Genomic DNA, 23,225 nt, shown 5'->3' with positions numbered 1-23,225 from the left:
CGATGAGGACGAAACCTGTCCTACAGCCAGGGTAGCTTTTCTTTTATTTGACAAATTTAAATTCTTAAGTGTGATCGATGACTTAAAAACATGGGCCAGATTACAAGCACTGTCGACGCTTGATAAATCTGTACACATATTAAGATGATCGAAAGAACAGATACTATTTTTGCATCATCCTGAGATAAAATGCCTACACACATGTAAATACTGACGATTCTTTTTCTTACAAAAACAATTTGCAGTTCATCATCTTTAGTCGGTTGAAGGTCACGAGACTTATTCTTGTTACACTGGCGTCAGCTAATTTAACACTTTCCTGAACCTCGTCATCGAAGATCATTCTCACACTGCATGCACTTTTTACGTCACTTAATGAGTTACAAATTTGATCGCTCGGGGCCTGTATACAATTATTCATTTCAGAGCTAAAGGGAGAAGAGCGTAATTTCTCGGGTGGCCCGGGAGAAAGGATTTGCAACTGATTTAACTTGTCATTAGGGTGTCAATAGTTGCTGTTTTTTCGTCACTTTAGTTCTGGAGGTTACGTATATCAGATTGGAGTGATTTGTGGGCATTTCGAAGTTGTAAGAGTTCATTCTGACTAGCTTAGAGTTGATTCTCAAGGACGGAATATGTGTTAGTTAAAGTTGAGATTTCACTAACGTATTCAGAACATTTCGTGCATGGGGTTTTATCCTTACGGCTGGGTCTTGTTACTGTCTTAGTTTGGGGGTTAGAAGTCCTGAGTGTGTCTATGGGTGTGTTTTTGACAAAGGATTTAGGACTAGGATTCGCTCGTGGCGTAACTTTGGACGGAATTTTCATACCGCTGGTAACTGAAGGTGAGGTTAAGAAGTCACAATTTAAGCACAACCATACCGGTAGTTTCTCTCTTGCTCCAAGCGTGGTCCTTGCGCAAATAGGATGCCACCATTGACTGTATTTGGTGCATTGAATCGTCCCACTAGTTGCTGGATTTCTGCACTCAGGAAAGTAATATTTAGGCATAATTAACTTGGAATAATTAACTTGGAAGGACTAGGCGCTGTTCACTAGATTGATAGGGAGGAGGGCTACCTCGAACCCGACCACCCGTCTTCACCTGGGGCAAAAACCACAGAAATTCTCTACCTGCTGTGCGGAGGTTCAATATCCAAAATATCCATCATGTTCATATTTATAAACCAAAATTACAGATTAGATATGCAAAAGTCAAACAACGCCACTGTGCGTAAATGAACTAGAATTCGAAACAACACCTCTCCGTACGCAAGTCATACACTTTTGTTTGACTCACAACATTGATACAAGGGTCTGGCTCTACAGGCCACTTGGACTATTCGTCCAAAAGCATAAAGCAAATACAATAGTATAATTACAAACTATAAGACATTAAAGGCACTTACGATATTCCAAAGAACTAAGTAAAAAGGACTATAGGTAACCCGAGAAATATATGACAAAAAGCAAAATCCCTGTCAGACATATTTTAATACAGACTCGTCGCAGCTTTTCATTTTTTTCAATCACCGCATTTCTTTCAATTGTTGCAGCTGAAACCTACCAACCTACACACGTGTCCTGTCGTGACGTCTCGTTTTTAATTTGCGTCGTAAATATTTTATTTCATATTAAATAAATTTCTCCTTAATTGATCAGGTTACCACATTTTCTTCCTCAGATAGCTTGGCCCTGGAACACCATAGAGAGCTGTTTAACGGCTCATTTTAAAGGGAACTGATTTATTGAAAAACCATTAATAATTTACAAAACTGATTTAAAAAAATATAATACATTTTTAAATAAACTGCATTTTTGTTCAACACTAGAGGAAAATCATCTTGCGTACGAAAATAAAAATAGAATTTTTAACATTATAAAAAGCATGTATATAATTGTCTCCTGTAGCCAGTTTTTTGGTTAAACTAGCTCATTTTAAAGGAAATTGATGTATTTAAAAATACTTCGTAGTTAAAAAAACTAATTTAAAAATTAAATCCATATATGTATGTATGTATTTCCAAAAAAGCCCTCGGGCCATAGGAAAAAAAAACAAAGCAAAAACAGAACATAGACTTAACAAAACCAACAAAAAAAAACACACAAATAAATTAAAAAGAGAAACGTACTTATATATGAATTTTCACGAAAATATTTATAAAGACATACATATTTCACGATGTATCAGCCCTTCATAAAGATACTTAGCCAAATTCCTTAATGTCATTTTAACTCGTGATCCTAGAATTCTTTCCACCCACCTTCTATCTGCCAATACTAACGAAAAACACTCATTTCTCAGATCCGCCAATTCCTTACAATTCCCCAAAATTAAAAATATCCTCATCATCTTCCCCACACATCGGACAAGGGACTGGGTTAACACTATAACCCCTAAATTTCCTCTCCCTTTCCCCAATATCAATTGACCCTCCCCTTCAATTCAAAATCCATTTTATTTCTTCCCCTTTCAACCCCAACTTAAAGTAAACTTCTTCCCCCCACGTGTCCTTCACTGTACTATACAGAGTCAGAAATTCCGAGGCCTCTTTCCGAGCCTGCCACTGCTGTATTCCTTGCTCGTGTAACCTTTCTTTTACCTTATCAACCATTGTATCCGAATTCGATCCCTGATGTTCATTCCAAAAATACGAATATCTTACTTCATCTAAAATTTTCTCAATTTCTTGTGACCACCCTACCTCTATCTCATCCTCCAACAAACTAAAATACGCTTCTTTCGCTCGCTTATTTTTACTTCTTAAAATTTTTAACCAAAACTTCACCATTCTTATTAACCTATCTTTTCTTAACCTACTTAGTCCTAAATCCCTCTGCAGAACAACACTGTGAGTGGATTTATGGGCCCTAAAAACTCACTTAAAATAATTTCTTAGAATTCTCTCCAACTCCTCACTTTCTCTAAAATCCCACAGCTCACACACGTAATGAATAACCGGGAGGAGTTTAGTCCTAAATAAATATTTATGTATTGCTAAGTCCCTAATCTTTCCAAGCTCTCTTTTTAACATTAAATTCATACACATATTCCCCTTCTGTACTCTATGCTTAGCACCCCGTGCATACTTACTATCCCAAAAAAATTAATCCGTAAATACACAAATTTCTTTTAATTTCTATAAAAATCAAGTTTAAATTAAAGTTCATCGTCTCTCCTTAGTTTTCAAGCTTTACTAAAAACTGCAATTACCGTTTACTTCCTATTTAATTCTAATCCTTTCATATCCAAATATTCTTTCTTTATGTTTAATAACGTTTGTATTTCTTTTGCCGATTTTGCTATGAGAGCAATATCATCAGGAAACAAAAGCATGCAAATTTTCAAAACACTTATCAGTACTTCCGGAGCACTTTTCTCCCTGAAGAAATCAACTATATCATTAATATACACGCTGAACAAAGTTGGTGACAGCGGGCATCCCTGTTTTAAACCTAGTCGCGTCAAAATTCTCCCGGATACCATACCTAGTATTCTAACAACTAGGCCTACTGAACTATATATTCCTACAATTAATCTAGCAAAACTTACAGGTAATCCGATCTCCAAAAGTCACTTAACTAGCATAGCTTTTATCACACTATCAAAAGCCCCTCTTACGTCCAGTAAGGCTACGAAAATCCTATCCCCTCCTTTCATGTTTGTTCTAACTATACTATGCAAAATAAAAACCTGCTCTATTGCACCCCCTTCTTTCCTAAACCCGCCCTGCTCCTCTATTAGTTTCCCTAATTCTTTTAGTCATTTTCTTAGCCGACCATCTACTATCTTACAAAAAATATTGCCAACTACGGGGAAACCTGGATCAGTGGGTAATTCCAGAACTCTTTTCCGTTTCCTTTTTTATATAGTGGTACAGCTATAGATGTTGTCCATTCTATTGACCAGCTACACAATAGAACTATATGGCTGAAAACGAGAGTTAAAACGGGTATGCATACTTCTTTTGCCTTTTTTCATACTCGTAGTGGAATTCATTCTCTACTTTTAGCTTTTTCCTTAGCTGGTTTCATTGCCTCCTAAACATTCTCTTCCGAAATTGGTACTCTCAATATCATATCTCCTTCTGTCATGGGTCCAAAAGGTATAATTTCTGGTAGAATGTTTTGGAGGTCATTCGGTTTCCGTTTACCGAATATGTCCTGAGGTGCTGTTCGCACTCTTAAGGTTCCAAAGAACATGTCTCATGTGCCTCTTCCTTCAGCGACCTATGTACAGTTTTCCAGAATTTATTTGTATCTTTTTCCCTGAATGGTTTAATAAGTTCTTTTTCTTTTTCGCTTTGTTTTTTCTCTCTTATCATCTTCTTTTACCGCTTTCTATTCTCTCTCTAAAGTTTTAAGTTATTCTCCATTCCTTGCGGTTGCGATGACCGTACTTTCATCAGGTTCTCTTGTACAATGAGTCGAAGACTCTCACTCGTAATCAAAAAATGTTTTCGTTGATTTCTTCTCTTTCCGTTCGCATATCTGCCTCAGCGATTCTTCTAAATTACATACTGCTTCACTTACTTTGCCCACTTCAACTAATTCAATAATCTTCTCCATCTCTTTCTCTAAATTTTGTTTCCTACATAACCCATAAATAAATCCTCATCATAAATATCTGCTGCTCTCTCTATTTTTATATTTTTTCTTAAGTCTAGTACACTATTCTCCAAAACCTTTTCTGTAATCTTATTTTCCGTCGACGATCTTCCTGGATGACCGTACTTTCATCAGGCTCTCTTGTACAATGAGTCGAAGACTCTCACTCGTAATCAAAAAATGTTTTCGTTGATTTCTTCTCTTTCCGTTCGCATATCTGCCTCAGCGATTCTTCTAAATTACATACTGCTTCACTTACTTTGCCCACTTCAACTAATTCAATAATCTTCTCCATCACTTTCTCCAAATTTTTGTTTCCTACATAACCCATAAATAAATCCTCATCATAAATATCTACTGCTCTCTCTATTTTTATATTTTTTCTTAAGTCTAGTACACTATTCTCCAAAACCTTTTCTGTAATCTTATTTTCCGTCGATGATCTTCTACTCTGATCTCTAACAGCAACGGCAAATGGCCGGAGCCAACTATTTCCAGAATCTCAAAATCCGCACAGCACGACAAAAGACAACCATCAACTAAAATATAATCAATTCAATTGGGTTCTTACCTGACAAACATGTAAACTCTCCTATTCCCTTATCCTTTCCAACCCTCCCATTAACCGTAACCATACTCCCCACAAAAATGTAAAAGCTTACTTCCCCAAGTGTTCTTTCTCCCTCCCTTGTCCTTTGTATGCCTTCCCCTTAAATTCTCCGAACTTTCTTCTTCTTGAATTGAAGGATCTACAAAATTAAAACCATCCCAAGTGTCACGTTGTTCTAAAAAATGGGCCGTGTACGCATTATAATCCCCCATCAATATAAATCCCATGCGCGGGTACTTCATTCGTAGAGCAGCCGTTTCCTTAGACAGAAGTTTCCGAGTATCTTCTTTTGAATATGAGCTAGACTGAGGCGGTAAATATACGGACCCTAACATAACATTCATTACTGAGCACCGTAAACGAAGCATAATCCACACAACATTCTCAGATTTACTAGGTAGCCTTTTAACTGAAGCAAACGTTCTTTCTTGCATGGACACAGATAGACCCCCGTATATTCTACTATTTCTACTTTTTTTTCCTGCATGCTTTAAACTCTTCATAACCCGTCAATATTCACACTTTCCTCTACACTTTTCCACGTCTCTACAATACCCAACACGTCAAAATAGTTTGTTTGTTTAATTCTTTCCAACTTTACAGTCTTGAGACCTTGACTATTCCAATGACCAAACAAAAAACATGCAAATTGTTTCCAATGGCTCGCAAGTTCCTATTTTTCACTGTTTTTTCCATCATTCTCCATTCTTGCTGCCTTACTTGGCTCTGATTCTACATTACTATTGATGCTTAGATCTCGTTTATTTGATTTCTGGTAGTCGTTATCTTCGCCCTTGCTCCCAAAAGCTGATCGAAATTCTGATACATCAGTCTCTATTGACAAGTATCTTATTCTTGTGTCTCCTGATTGAGACCGGAAACTGCTTGTTCTTTCCCTGCGAGTTTGGAAGCTCGTTCCCTCCGCTGGATTGTTCTCGGCTTCAACTTGGGTACGTCGATAGTATGATCACACAGTGCCAGTTTCTCAATTGTACTCGTAAGTGGTTTCACTAACTATTAACTTCATTCACTTCCACTTACCTTACCTTAATTCACTTTCCACTTACTCTTGATTACCTTAAATTACCTTAAATCACATCTTCTAGTGACTAAGGTTGAAGAACCTGTAGATGTCGCCAGGTAACGTTGACTTGATAATCTTCATGTCACAGTTGGATTATCACTATTTACATATATACAGGACAACAGTTCATAACACAATTCCTAACTACAAGACAATTAACAGAATTTTCATATTTACAGGACAGTTTGGTTTTGTTGTTGGGTTCACTATATGTATCGGCGGCTAGGTATATTTGGGGGTTAAAGGGGGCGGGTGGCATCTAATAGATTCTACTCCATAATGCTGGTTTGTCCCACTGCGTCTTCAATGACTGGCCACTCCAATCACGGTCAACACCAACCTTGAAGCTATCAACTGATCTGGCCGACACGGTAGATTCTCTAAGTGAATTCCACAATGGGACAACGCGATTGGTGAAGAAGTTGAACTTCTCGCGCTTTCTGCAAAATTTTTGACGCAGTTTTATGGGATTTCCTTGTGTTCTGGTATATTCATTATGATCAAAAATGGGCTTGATGGTGTCACTGGTCATCATCTTAAATGCAAGGATGACATCTCCTCACTCTACGGTACATTAGGATAGGTAGGTCAAGCTTTTCTAGCCGTTGCTTGTAGGAGATTTTTTTTCGCAAAAGGGAGCGTGGTTGCTCTACGCGGGACCTTCTCAAGAATCGCCATGTCACACTTAAAGTAGGGGTTGGCGACTGACATGCCAAACTTAAGATGGGGATGAAAAAGGGCTCTGCAAAGCTTCTTGATAACTCTTGGTTGGTGGCTTGTTACTGAACACTTGATGAAACCAAGGTCCTAGTTTACTTTAGCTGCTTGGTTCCGACAGTGACTATGAAACTTAAGCTTATTGTCAATTAATACCGCAAGATCACACTCTTCCTCGGCACTCTGAAAGGGCATATTGTGACCTACAGAGTCAGTCATGTGATAACTATGGCAGGGATTGTTTAGACCAAGATGAAGGACTTTGCATTTGTGTGAGTGGAATTCAAGCATCCAGGCTGTTGCCCACAGACAGAGGTTGTTGAGATCTTCTTGCAGAGAAGAGCAATTTTCTATAGAGGCTGCAGGACCAAAGAGTTTGGAATTATCTGCATACAATTCCACGGCACTCTTGACCACCTCAGGGGGATCATTTATTTAGAGGTTAAACAATGTTGGGCCTAGTTTGGTCCCTTGGGGGACGCAAATCTTAATGTGACCTGGTGTGGAGTAGATGAGGTCATACCTTTCATCATATACAGCAACAATCTGGGTTCTGTTGGATAAGAAGCTTTGAATCCACTGGGCAACATCATTATCTATCTGATATACCGACAGCTTGATCATCTGGTAGCGGTGAGACAATTCATCAAAGGCCTTGGCTTGATCCAGTAGGAACACGTCGACTGGGAAACCTAGCTCCAGCAGATCAGTTACAGATTCGTAAGCTAGTATAAGATTTGTTTCGGTAGACTTGCCTTTCCTGAAACCTTGCTGACCAAGAAAATGAAATCCATTCTTGGTCATATGCGCTATAATTGCATCATTGACTATCCCTTCAATAAGTTTGGCCACAACTGAGGTCAGGCTAATAGGTCGATAGTTTTCAGCCCGGGTTCTAGATCCTTTCTTGAATACTGGATTAATTACGGCTGTCCGCCAATCTGCAGGTAGGCTACTAGTCTGAAGAGACAGCTTGAATAGCGAAAAGAGCGGCTCTTCTACTATATCGGCAAGTTCTTTAAGGAGCCTGGGATGTATACCATTTGGGCCTTTAGCTTTGTTGGGGTCTAGTTTACTCAACCTTTTCTTAATCTCGTCCATTGTGACGTGATTTTTGGGCATAAGGTGCTCAACCATCCTGGGGGCAGGGGACGGTGGCTCATCAGTGGGGTTCCACTGAGAAATTGGATGCAAATTTGTTGTCCAGCAAATTTGCAATTTCCTCCGGATCTTCCAGCCTTTTCCCTTCAGGGTTGAGCAGGTATGGCATAGTTCGTGTACTCTTATCTTTAGCAGACACGTATCTCCAGAACCTCTTTGGGTTGTCTTTGATATTCAATGCCAAGTTATCTTCATAGTCAGCTATGAAGTGTCTAGTCAGTTCACTCAGTTTATTCCTTGCTCCTGCAAAACGATCCCAGTGGTGTGTGCATTTGTATTTCTTATATTTTGAAAAAGCCTTCTTCTTACGGTTCATGGCCCTTTTAATAGGCCGGTTCCGGTGTGGCAGTGTTTTTGGTGCCTTCACGAATGAAAATGAAGTAAATATCCTCTCAGCTTGGAGCAGATTATTCTTAAAATTTTGCCAGGCTAGCTCAATGTCTCCCTTAACAATCACTTGGTCCCATTCTACTGTCCGTATTATATCCCTGATTTTGCTGTAGTCGGTGTAAGTTCGTTTAGTGCAATTGTTTTTCCGTTGACTAAGCAGCAAGTCATGGCATATACAGACTTGGTCGCTGGCACCAATAGGGGGGGGGGGAGGGAGGAACTCGAGCGTTCACTTACAATCCTGGATTGTTAGTGATTGTCAAATCTAGAAGCGATGGCGTTTGGTTATTTTTATACCGGGTCGGTTGGTCTATTACCTGATATAAGCTATTGCTACCCAAATATTCAAGAAATGGGTTACTAACATTGGAGCTTCGTTGATAACCCAATCTCTCAACCCATTTGACATCTGGTAACTTCAGGTCTCCAAGAAGAATAAATTCCTGATTATCATTATTGGATGCTTGTTCAGCAAACTGAGTTAGAGCTTGGTAAGATGCAAGGGTATCTGGACAACTGGGGCTTCTATATATAAAACCTATCAGTAATGGTTTTTCCTCATTAATCATACTGACAAAAACACTCTCAACTCAAGGGGAATAATCATGTTTGAAAGATAAATCTCTAACCTGTAATCCTTCCTTTGTGTAGTTGGTGGTGCCTCTCCTGGGGTTAATAGACAAATTTGAGAACAGGGGATATCCTGATATGGTTTTCTGCCAGTGGGTTGCTTGAGTTCTTGGGTCACAAATACACAGTATATCATAATCTTCAGTGGTGGCTGCCAATTTCAGTTCCAGAAGCTTGTTTGTTAATGTATAAATGTTTGTGGAAAGCAATTTCAACACTTTCTTTCCAGTGACTGGGTTGTTATTGTGTATTGCTTTTGGTAAACTTTTATAACTTGTATTTGTTGAGCTAGAGCTTGAGCAAGAATAAAAAGTATTACTAATGTCATCATCAATGCTAATATTACTAGAAAACGAACTATTTACAGTTTGGCTTATTTCAGTGGATAATGTAGTCAATGCTCCATTACTCTCCCGTTTTTGCAGCCTGGTTCAGTTTTTGCTTTTCTCTCTTTCTGTCTTTGTACGATCAAAGTGAAAATGCACGTTCTCCTTCAGCTCTCTTGATTTAGTTACCATCTCCTTTTTAGCCTTGTAACTGTCTGTGAGGAAAAGAACAGGCCTAGGGCGGTCACTTAGCTTTGAAGAATTATTTCCAAGTCGCTGTGGTTTCAGGACCTTGACAGATGGCAGGTTGTATGATTGGGCAAGATGGTTCTGAATAAACATTTGGATGTTAGCAGCCTCTTCACACGATTCTGGTATTCCATATGCCATGAATTGTCATCATGTTTCATTTTCTCCCTTTTCATCTTCCTCTTCATCCCCATATTCATTCTCTTCTTCACTTTCTTTAATTGAGACTTAAAAAATTCAAATATTGCTTCAAGTTCCTCACATTTTTTTCCGGCGTCAGGTACATTTGGATTTCTTTCCGGGGCCCAGTAGTGCCTCCAGAACTGAAATCTTTCACGCAGAGTTTCATAACATAAAGTCTCTTCACTGAGGTCCAGAGTTTTCAAATGTGTCATTCTAATTGATTTATCTACCATTTTTACAGCCAGCAAGACGGATTGAAAGAAACATTTGAAACGTTTGAAACGTTGAAACGATTGAAACGTTTGATTATTTAGCCTTATAAGATTGCAGTTCTTTTTGATGTATTGGTTTCAATTTGTTTCTAATCTCTCGTTCTTCAGGTGAATAATCCGGAGTCACAAACACTCGTTCCTGTCCAAAAACTCTACCATTGCGCAAAGTAATGTCTCTTTGATGCGCATTTGAAAACCGAATAAATATAGGCCGTGGTCCCGATTTTGATGGCAGTCTGAAAACATCATGTAAATCGTGAGGCCGGATATTACTTTGGGGAACCTTTCTTGCAAGATAATGCGCTAACTCTTCTTTAAAAGAAATATCGGTTTTCCTTTCCTGCAACACATAAATCACGAAGTTATTCGTTCGAGCTTCCTTCTCGAGAATTCGTATACGGGAGTCCACGAGTGTACTTAGTTTCTCTGTGCTTTGGACTCTAGTTTTTACTGCAGATATTTCTTATTTTATTACCGTCATTTCAACTCTTAATTCATTTGGCAAATGTTGTATTGCCCCGCTTGCTGAGTTCTGAGCCTCTTGCAGGCTATTTAGCTTCGAATCCATCGCTTGTAACTTTTCGGATAATTTCTGAATCGATGCTAAAATAACTTCCGTTATTTCGTAGCCTAATAAATAATCAAAAATCAAACTTACTTGCATGGGGGGATATATTTGTGAACCCTGTTTGCATGTTTACTTTTTCTCAGGTGGGATTACTGTCCAAATATCAATAAATCACACATTTTTACGCACTTCTTTCGACAGAGACTAATCAATTCTTAATCACCCACAGTAAGTTTATCACTTCCACTAATCTGTTGCAGTTTACTGTTTCAATTATTGTGAAACTTTTATAATTCCTGAATTAATAAGAGTTCATGACAGTGAAATAATGAAATTCCGAAGTGTTTTGAAATGTCCAAAAACAAGTGTTTTCGCTTCAAAGCCTGAATTTTTATATTCTTCCACTGTTGTGACAAATTATCCAGAGCATCTACTGTTGATTTACCTTTAACAAATCCAAACTGGTTATTAGAAATCCAGTCCTTATTAATACTTAAATCATTCAAAATATATAATAGGAGTTTTTCGAATATTTTACCAAAAACTGGTATCAAACTGGTAATCAAGTCTTAATCACCAACAGCGAGCTTATCACTTCCACTAATCTGTTGAAGTTTACTCTTTCACTTATTATGAAACTTTTATAATTCCTGAATTAATTAGAGTTCATGACTGTGAAATAATGAAATTCCGAAGTGTTTTGAAATGTCCAAAAACAAGTGTTTTCGCTTCGAAGCCTGAATGATGACATGTTATTGTCTCAGTTTTAGCGGATAAAAAAGCTTTGGAAATCAAAACCGTAGAAATCCTTTGGACAGATACTAACTTTTTTACAATTTTCTTTTTATTCAGCGCTGACAGCCATACGGGTATTGCATATAAAATGGTTGATTGAATAGCAGCTTTGTATAATTTGCTTAGGGCAAATGGTTTAAGACCCCAAGTGGTTTTGGCGGCACATAACAATTTTGTTGAACATTGTCTGGCGACTTTTATTTTGCTTCCAACATGATCATTTCATAGTAATTTTCTATCAAGAATTAAGCCCAAGTAGCTTATTGGTATTCTATGGCTTAAAAACTGAAGATTAATCTGTGGGATTTCTCTTTTCTTCGTAAAGATGATAGCTTCTCATTTATTAACGTCGAAATTTAATTTATTTTCATCAGCCCATTTTCTAATAGTGTAAATATCTTTTTTGCAGTATGATTTAGAAAATTGGCATCTTTAGAAGATGTTGTTATACAGATATCATCAGCATACGCTTGTATTGTACAGCATGTCGGTAACTCTGACCCAAGCAAATCTTGCACATTAATAGACCATAAGAACGGAGAGAGTATGCTTCCTTGTGGGCAAGATTTTGGAAGGATACGAGTTGTATTATCAGCTTTGTCACCATAAAAAACTGATCGATCTGATCGATAACTTTTGATCAACATGACTAGAGGAGTAGGGCAACCTAAATCTAATAACTTTCTTACAATCCCGGGGTGCCATGCATTATCGAAAGCACCTTTTATATCAAAGAGAAGACAAAGTGTAAATTTCTTCAAATTATTATATTCTTCCACTGTTGTGACGAATTATCCAGAGCATCTACTGTTGATTTACCTTTAACAAATCCAAACTGGTTATTAGAAATCCAGTCCTTATTAATACTTAAATCTTTCAAAATATATAATAGGACTCTTTCGAATATTTTACCAAAAACTGGTATCAAACTGGTAATCAAGTCTTAATCACCCGCAGCGAGCTTATCACTTCCACTAATCTGTTGAAGTTTACTGTTTCACTTATTGTGAAACTTTTATAATTCCTGAATTAATTAGAGTTCATGACAGTAAAATAATGAAATTCAGAAGTGTTTTGAAATGTCCAAAAACAAGTGTTTTCGCTTCGAAGCCTGAATGAAGACATGTTTTAGGAAAACTGTTCAACACTATAGAAGAAAATCGTCTTGCGTACGAAAATAAAAATCGGATTTCTAACGTTATATAAGGTGTTTATATGTAGTTGAATAATGTTCTGTAATTTTTTTTATGGTTTCAGCAAAAGATCTGATTTGTCAAAGTTATAATTGTCTCCTGTAACCAAACGTTTTTGGCTTAACTCCTGAAGTGAGCATCTCTTTAACGTTGAGATATTTCCATAGAAAAAAAATGCAAAGTAAATTCTATTTTGCTTCAGTTTTCAGTTTAGTATGGCTAAAATTATTATGTAAATTGCAAAAATATTTATAGTGTCTGAGCAAAAATAATTTTTTTTTGTATTCCAGCTGTGAAAACACCTAACAATTTAAAAATTATTTTGGTTTTCTTTTTGTTTCAAGGAACTCGTTACGGTATTTTATGGTTGGAACTTTATCCATTGAAAGTACATTATAGTCTCAAGAGTTAAAAATAACCGAGAAAAGTATCAGAACCGAGCAATTAAAATTTTTACTTATAAAAAATAGGACTACAGAAAAAATAGAGATAGCATCCTGAAAAGTGAAAAGCAAATCTTTTTAACAGACTAGGCGTAAACTTTAAATTTATGATTAGGTCCCTTGAATAATTTTATTCAGTGATTAAACCCGTACAGAGTATTTCACTATCTAATCTATAAAATATAGCATAAAATATCAAAAACTAGAAATCACAAGCAAAATACTAAACACCATAAAGAAACATGGAAAAAGGAAAAGCAAAAAGTTGACACAATTGTTAGCAGTTAATAGTAATTAAATGAAGGGAAAAGAAATTTATACAATATCTAGTCTCTTTGTTCGGCTCAAGTATTCTGAAATGGTATACCGAGCCTCTTTGATGAACCAGATAGCATTAATATTAAAATCATTAGAGTAAGAAAAACCTTGAAGTTTAAATTGCATTTCAATTCTCTCATTTTCAAAAAAATTACACTAAAAAAGATAATGATATAAAGTCTCCACACCACAATCACACCACACATCCTCGTTACCACAATCACAACCACAATCACTCCACACCACAATCACAATTGGAACAATAACTTTTATTAATTCTACATAAAAATGAATTTAATTTAGTGTGACCAGTTACAATTTGTGTCAGTTTCTAATTAGGAGGAATTTTTGAAGGAGTAATAATAATGCTGAAAGTCAGCATGATCAATAAAAAACTGATGGGTCCAGGGCTTATAACAGCTTGGCAAAATAACTCATACCATTTCATATATAGGTTATTCCGTAAGCTTTTCCGAATTTCATTTAAATTATTAGAAGTAGAAAGGGAATTACCAACTAGAGAATTTACTTGCGAGTCTGTATAATGTGACTGAACATTTATATTATAATTATTTCAGCTATTAACGGGTGGCCAGTAATCGGGCATTTCTATCTTTAGATATCTGGTGAAAAATATCTCTTTGGCTCTAAAATCGATAGGAAGGCATCCCGCTAAAGCCGTTCTTGTCTCAGTTTTAGCGGATAAAAAAGCTTTGGAAATCAAAACCGTAGAAATTCTTTGGACAGATACTAGCTTTTTTACAATTTTCTTTTTATTCAGCGCTGACAGCCATACAGGTATTGCATACAAAATGGTAGATTCAATAGCAGCTTTGTATAATTTTCTTAGGGCAAATAGTTTAAGACCCCAAGTGGTTCTGGTGGCACATAACAATTTTGTTGAATATTGCTTTGGCGACTTTTATTTTGCTTCCAACATGATCATTCCATAGTAATTTTCTATCAAGAATTAAGTCCAAGTATCTTACTATCGCTTATTGGTATTCTATGGTTTAAAAACCGAAGATTAATCTGTGGGATATCTCTTTTCTTCGTAAAGATGATAGCTTCTCATTTATTAACATCGAAATTTAACTTATTTTCATCAGCCCATTTTCTAATAGTGTAAATATCTTTTTGCAGTATGATTTAGGAAATTGGCATCTTTAGAAGATTGTGTTATACAGATATCATCAGCATACGCTTGTATTGTACAGCATGTCGGTAACTCTGAATGAAGCAAATCGTGCACATTAATAGACCGTAAGAACGGAGAGAGTATGCTTCCTAGTGGGCAAGATTTTTGAAGGATACGAGTTATATCATCAGCTTTGTCACCATAAGAAACTGATCGATCTGATAGATAACTTTTAATCAACATGACTAGAGGAGTAGGGCAACCTAAATCTAATAACTTTCTTAAAAACCCGGGGTGCCATGCATTTTCGAAGGAGCTTTTGATATCAAAGAGAAGACAAAGTGTAAATTTCGTCAAATTACTATATTCTTCCACTGTTGTGACGAATTATCAAGAGCATCTACTGTTGATTTACCATTAACAAATCCAAACTGGTTATTAGAAATCCAGTCCTTATTAATACTTAAATCATTCAACATATATGATACGACTCCTTCTAAAATTTTGCCAACAACTGGTATCAAGCTGATGGGTGGATAAGAAGACGGTAAGCCGTCATTAATTCTCTCTCGTTTAGGAATATATAATTTTAGCGTTTTTCCAATCCCTTGGAAAATACTTTATATTCAAACATGCATTATATATTTTACGTAAAGTGGGAGCAAAGATATGAGAATTTTTTTAAATAACTACATTGATGATACCATTTAAGCCAGGAGCTTTCGATGGTTTAAGAGAATTAATAGCATCTTGTAATGATTCAGTTGTGATTGGTGACAGTTTATCATGGTTATTATCAAATACATATTCAAGTTGATCTCGACTCTGGTTTTTATAAGAAGTTTTCTTTGAGCGGTCATCGGAGGTAAACCATCTTTCAAAGAATACCTCACCAGCTTCCTGTTACTATTTTGAGAACACACCATTATATTTTACAAGAGGGAGGGGAGATACTAAAGTGGGAGGGGGGGGGTTAGAGCATATTTTATGTATTTTTCACCAGAGATATAAGCTACATTTATTTGAAAAAAATTTATTCCAGTCTTCAAGTTTTGAATTTTTAATTTAATTTGAATACAGTATTTTTTTAATTTTCATAGAATGATAATTTTCATCAGTTGAATGAATTTAAATTTTTTTGAATGCTATTCTATAATTCCGCCTTAATTCAGTTAATTTTGTGGTCCACCATCTTGTATACTTGTTGTGAATGATGTTTTTTCTCAGGTATTGCAATATTAATTCCGATTTGTATTATATTTTTAAGGCTTTCAACACAATTGTCACTCTTTTGTTTATTTTCCAAAGGCATGGCAAAAATGTCGTCGATATTGTCTAAAATATGTTTGCTAAATACATTCCAATTTGCTTTCTTATAATTGAAACGTGGATCAGTCAAACTTATAAAAGAGGACTTCTGGAATTAAAATCCCCACCTAAAATTAATGTACACCTATTTCCTAATGTGTCAATCGGAGATAGACATAAGGAGGGATTTTTATATGAAGGAGGACAATAAGCTGACACAACTGTAAAGGTTTTCATATTAATATAAATGGAGACTACAACACATTTATTTGTTGAAACATCATAATGTAAATCTGCTTTCAGCGTATTTTTAACAAAGATTGCTGCGCTATAAATTTTTTTCGGAGGAAAAAAAAAATTAGAAAAACACCGGTAATTTGGTGGTACCAAGGAGATTTTTAAATTTTTATTCACGTATGGCTCTTGAACTAAAATAACATCTGGTTTAATTATCTCAAAAATAGTGACGAAGACCACACTGCCTTTCCATAACAAACAACAAAAGTACGAAGAACAATAGGGAAATCTTTTGCAAGACGAAGAACAATAGGAAAATCTTTTGCAAGTTTTTTAAGTTACACAAAAAGACGGCAACAGTATACAAGCTTACACTAAGTTAGTTTGCGAAATTTACTGCCCAGCTCTTTAATTTCTTAGCCAATGATTGTGTATTGCAGCAATTGAAAGGCAAATGATGAATAAAATAATCATAATCTACTCGGCCATCTTAAATCCTTCTTGGATTGTTGGTAAATATTGTAATACTAAATCGGGTAATGGCTTGGTTAAGGGCATTCTATCGTGGGCAATCACGATTGATATGCAATTAGAAAATAAAACTAGCATGATGTAGATCACAACTAGTAAAAAGTCACAGAATTTTTTCTATCGTCCTGGGCCATTCGCAGCAGGGATGCGTGGAGGATGACCTTGTTCAGACAGGAAATTTTCAGGTCCCGGTTGAGGGACCTGAAAATACCTTTCACCAACTCCGTAACACTGGACTACTTAAAATGCTAAGTTACACAAAAAGACGGCAACAGTATACAAGCTTACACTAAGTTAGTTTGCGAAATTTACTGCCCAGCTCTTTAATTTCTTAGCCAATGATTGTGTATTGCAGCAATCGAAAGGCAAATGATGAATAAAATAATCATAATCCACTCGGCCATCTTAAATCCTTTTTGGATTGTTGGTAAATATTGTAATACTAAATCGGGTAATGGCTTGGTTAAGGGCATTCTATCGTGGGCAATCACCATTGATATGCAATTAGAAAATGAAACTAGCATGATGTAGATCACAACTAGTAAAAAGTCACAGAATTTTTTCTATCGTCCTGGGCCATTGGCAGCAGGGATGGGTGGAGGATGACCTTGTTCAGACAGGAAATTTCCAGGTCCCTGTTGAGGGACCTGAGAATACCTTTCAGCAACTCCTTAACACTGGACTACTTAAAATGTAAGTTACACAAAAAGACGGCAACAGTATACAAGCTTACACTAAGTTAGTTTGCGAAATTTACTGCCCAGCTCTTTAATTTCTTAGGCAATGATTGTGTATTGCAGCAATTGAAAGGCAAATGATGAATAAAATAATCATAATCCACTCGGCCATCTTAAAGCCTTCTTGGATTGTTGGTAAATATTGTAATACTAAATCGGGTAGTGGCTTGGTTAAGGGCATTCTATCGTGGGCAATCACCATTGATATGCAATTAGAAAATGAAACTAGCATGATGTAGATCACAACTAGTAAAAAGTCACAGAATTTTTTCTATCGTCCTGGGCCATTGGCAGCAGGGATGCGTGGAGGATGACCTTGTTCAGACAGGAAATTTTCAGGTCCCTGTTGAGGGACCTGAAAATATCTTTCACCAACTCCTTAACACTGGACTACTTAAAATGTCCATACACTAAATTCTCTATACACAAATTTAATTAAAAATGATCTTACAAAATATTTTAAAAAACCGATAGACATTAACACAGAACTGGGCACAAAAAGATCTTTGAGGTTAGCTGCCAAAAAAGCTAGATTAGCAATAAGAACGTGTTTGTAAATTATTTTTCTTTCATCTCATTGAATCGCCTTGTTTTACCTCACTTTTTTGTCAGTCCTGGTTGAACTTCGCTGAAGTAAGGATGCTAGGACTGCTTTGAAAATTTTTTAATTTTTTGTTTTATTGGTTGCATGTTGTTGTGAGTTTTTTTTATATATATTTTTGTCTTGCTGAGGACGGCCCTTGGATATAGGGCCGAAATATTCATTCAAATTATCTCCACTGTCTTGCAAAAGATTTCCCTATTGTTCTTCGTACTTTTGTTGTTTAATTATCTCAATATTTTTATAGAATTCTAATAAAGCTACATACGAGTGTTGTGAATTAATCTGAAGGAATGATAAATTATTGACTTGTGATGTGCTCTGCATTTAAGTTGTGTAGTCGATATTTTTTTTTAATTGATCAGTTATTTCTCGAGCGATAGGACAGTTTTTATTGTCGTACGATGGATGAGGTTCACTTTTTACCTGTCGTTTATAGCATGAACGACAACACGGGTGGCTAGCGAAAGATTTAGTATAGTCATTGTAATCATGGTCACCCATACACATAGAGGTGTATCTACAATAATTTTACCTTCTCGGCCTTGTAGGATTTTTTAGCTGAGACTTTGCTGATATCTGTTCTGATTATTTTTTTAATATCTTGCACAATTTTGGCTGGGGGTCCCTCTTTTTTTTATGATCAATGCTCTCATTATTACTAGGTTTCAGGACCTTTCACAACACTAGAGTATGGTCTACGATTCACAGAGGAGGGTGGAGGCACTGTATCTTTATTTTCCAATTTTTGCCGTAATTTAATTACATTTTGAAGATTAACATTCTCGTTGCGCAGGAGATTTGCGTTTTCTTCTAATAGCTGATGACATATGAACTGAACTCGCTCACGAATTTAAAATGCATAGTCCCTACCTCCTGGAATGTTTTTTAGCCTTGCTGAGAATTCCTTTTAGGGCACTAATTAGCGTAGCAATACTTGTTTCATTTTCTACACTTAACTGCACAAGGGTCTCATCAATAGTTGGACTGTTTGATAAATTTTCCATCATTAAAAACACTAGTAAAGTCCATTCATGGCTATGTACATCTGTGACACGAGACCCGAAGACAATTTACATCCTTTTCACCTGATGTTTACAGAACGGGTATCAGAACTAGACTCATTAGGTCCCTTAGTAGATTAAAAAAAGAAGAAATATAGCCTAATAATCGAAACAACTTGCGATTCCGTCGAGATCTGTGCGATTCCGTCGAGATCTGTGCGATTCCGTCGAGATCTTGTCACATATTCTACCATGAATGAAACATTTATAGATTGATATGTAAATATATATATTTTAAAATAAATTTATAAGCATGGATCGAAATGGAAAGAAGTAAATAGTAATTAATTGGAAATTTTTGGCATATTATGAATAAAGAATGTCATTACATGTATTTTGTTTACTTTTGTATCTAGGTTAGGGCTGTATCAAGAGCCATAAGGAAGGGAGTGGGTGAAAACCTTTTTTGGAGCAGTGAAGTTTGCCACTGATTGAAAATCCGCCGAACACATTTTGTAGTATCCCCTAAAAGTATAAACACAAGTACACATAGATAGCAAAACACATACATAGAACAACAATACAGTATGAGAAAACTTTTCTCCAGTAAATCTTTTTAGAGAAGGTTTCTTAAATGTCCTTTCCATATTTAGTTTCACCTGATGGTGGATTCCCTAGGGTACTTCTAGTGGGAGTTGCATATAAATGTGAATCCGAAAACGATTTTTTCTGGCTTATTGCGATAGCTTTTCTCGAGTTAATATCTAATTCTATTAAGCTTGTTTTTTCAACAGTGCTTAATTGTCAGACATCTTGTCTCTATCTCACATTATTTCAAAACTCAGCTACTAACTATTTTCAATTTCAATGACAAATCTCTCGAATGTGAAACTTCCGATCTTTCGTGAAACTCGGTAAAACTCAATTTTCCGATTTAGTTTGCAAGGTAATTAGTCGCGTTTAATCTTAATTTACATGACTTATTACGTCTGGCTAGGCTGCACCCTTGCAGCCTTTAATTTGTAGTATATTAATTATTATTCATCCTTTTCCATATAATTTATATAGTTTATTGCCTATAGCTTATACTGTAAGCTAAGTTTCACCTGTATGTTCGGAAAACGCGGCTTCTTTTAGTTACCTCTTATAGTCTACCTTAAATCGCTATCACTAGTGTAGATGCGGGAGGGGGGGGGGTGCAATGTATTGCATAGCTAAGAAAAGCGTTTCCTTTGCGCAAAAGCAAAAATTGAATCTTTTGAAAAATGTATCATTTTAAAGCACCCTACAATTTCGCAAAAGCTATGGGTAATGGCTTACGTGCAAAGCATAGCATACTTGCCGAGTATTGCACATCTGGAATTTTCCAAGAAGAAATCTAAAGTTTTTTGCCTTCATCTTTATCTAGTGGAAACGAATTAAAGTAGTGGGAGTGTCAGATAAACGATGTTTTTTTTGCGCATCCAAACTTTTTTTGCAGATGCAGATGTGCATTTAATCGCGATAACCTTTTTTTGTATCTTCCCACACATGGGAGACGTCAGCAAACCAGTTGTTTTAAAATAGATATAAACTGAAAATTTGATGTTTTAAAGCGGTCTTAGGAGAGCATCCAGAGACAAATTTTTATGTTTATTTACCGTTTTTAACTTTAACTTTGTCAATTGTCATTTTATGTAAGTACAATAAAACCATTGTTTATTATGATCTTCTTGTTTGTATTGTCGGATGTCAGTCAGATCTCTCGTGTACTCTAGGTAACGTTCCCATTGGGAATCAGTATCAGAGGACAGCAAGCATTCCTGAATCTGTAATCCTCAGTCTCAAGATAGAGGTAACGAAACTCAATCAGATCCCATTACATTCAATTCACAGGAAAAAGGATTCAAACCCTTCGTGAGGCTACATCTAAATTAAAAGTCAGAAAACATCTTCAAGATATGAAAGCCTCCTTAAGATAAAGCAACTTAAGAGTTCAAACATCACCCCCCGTTTCATTTGGCGCGGCCTGTAATTAGAGAAAATCACGAGAGAAACTGACAACTAACAATACAAAAAAATCTTACTTATTTATTTTCCTGTAAGTGTTTATTTTAATAATGTGTATCTTACAAATTTACTTTTAAAAAAACAATTACAAAGTAAGATAGAAACAAGAAAATAAGAATAAAATATTTTTAAAATGGCACTGGAACAAAAACAACTACTAACAGCTCAAAAATTAATTGCAACTTCGGTAGAAATTGCAAAATCCCTCCCAGAATATAAAGGGGACACAGACGTGGACCAATTCAATGTTCATTTGGTGCAATTTGTAGCAATGACAAAAGTAGATTTAAAAATACTAAAAAACATGCTGCTCCTGAGACTAAAAGGCCAAGCGCTTATGTTTTTAAAACAAATTGAAAATTCAATTGGTACAGAACCAAACACATCAATAAACTCAGTAGAACTATTACAACAGGAATTCCAAAAGAGATACATTGACACTAGTTCTTTGAGCAAACTAAAACATGGGCTAGTCACATTCGAACAAACGCAAAATGTAAGAGAATACCTACATAAGATTAGGATTTTAACAGAGGCACGATATGGCCCGGGAAAGGGAGAACTATATGAAAAAATAATACTTAACGCTTTCAAACAGGGACTCAACCCTAAACTTTATCGTCTACTAATTTCAAAAAATATTGAAGACCTGGAATTAGCGGTCCAGGAGGTCGAGAGAGCTTGCGAAATTGATAGTATTGTCTTACAACATCAAAAATTATCAATTAATAATGTAGAAACGAAAACACCCAAAACCTCGAGAGATCCCTCCCCGCGATTTTTCTCACGAGAACCATCGCCAAAACCTAACATAACTAGAAGTCGAACCCCACCAAGGCAACGATTGGTACGTTTTTCTGAAAATAACCAATCAAGGCCAACAACCTTCAACCAACCAATATGTTATGCATGTGATATGTTATGCAATAATGTTATGCATGTGACCGCATAGGACACATAGCAAGGAACTGTTTTTCAAACAATTACAGTTCAAATTACCGCGGAATATATAATAGTTTGTTCAGGGGAACAAACAACAGCGGGTACGTGATGAGAGGCAATAGAGGAAATACCTCCCTAACAAGAGGTAGATATAACAATAACCAAAACTTCCAACGCAATACATCACAATACCGTGGCAGAACTAGTTACCCAATAAGTAATTGGAATACCAGGGGCAACTTTACAAACAGGCGAGATCAACATACCAATGCTAATTGGCTGAACAACCAGAATAATGAAAATAGAACACAGGCACGTTCTACACCAAATAACTGGGCACCCCAGGAAAAGGACACAAGCCTCCAAAACCCATAAGACCTAATTTTGGCGGAAGAATATTTTTTAGGTCTCCAAATGTAATAATAACATCTTTAAGTGAAGAAAATAACAAAATATTACCTATATTTAACAATTTCAGAGTTGCAAATATTTACTTTAATGCCCTAATAGACTTTGGAGCCACTGTAAATGTAATAAACATATCCGTGCTTAATGCATTGCCCAGGAACATCAAATAATAGATAAATTATTCGTGACCTATCTTATCAAGTGGGACGGGATATAATTTAGAGGTCAAAGGATCTATATACCTGAGGGTATGTACAGATAATAGAAGTTTACCTACTAAATTTATTATCTGTAGAAATTTCCCTTATGAAGCAATAATAGGCTCCAATTATTCAAAAACAAATAAAATACTATTAGATGTAACCAATTCAAAATTTATCTATCCGTCGGAAAAACGGGTCAGAGTGAACAATATCCAAAACAATTCAACAAAGGTGAAAATAAATGATATGAAAGAATACAGAGACAAACAAATTCTGGAAATTACCAAATTATGGAAAGAAATTATAAGAAAAGACACCTCTAATAATAATAAACCTAAAAAAATTGTTTTAAATTCAATAAATACAAAAACCTCGGAAAAATACTATGGATTCTTTGTGCGTAAAACCAAAATCTCACCTAAATCAATGCAGAGAGTACAAATATCCCAAATGATTGAACCAATTAATGTCAAAAATGAAATTTGGATGGCCACTAGAGGATATCCCTAAAAATTTGACA

Source organism: Artemia sp. Qi Xiang Cuo, chromosome 16 (assembly GCF_049724085.1).
Source record: "Artemia sp. Qi Xiang Cuo chromosome 16, ASM4972408v1, whole genome shotgun sequence".
In the NCBI taxonomy this organism is placed as follows: domain Eukaryota; kingdom Metazoa; phylum Arthropoda; class Branchiopoda; order Anostraca; family Artemiidae; genus Artemia; species Artemia sp. Qi Xiang Cuo.
Note: the sequence above shows the minus strand (reverse complement) of the source record.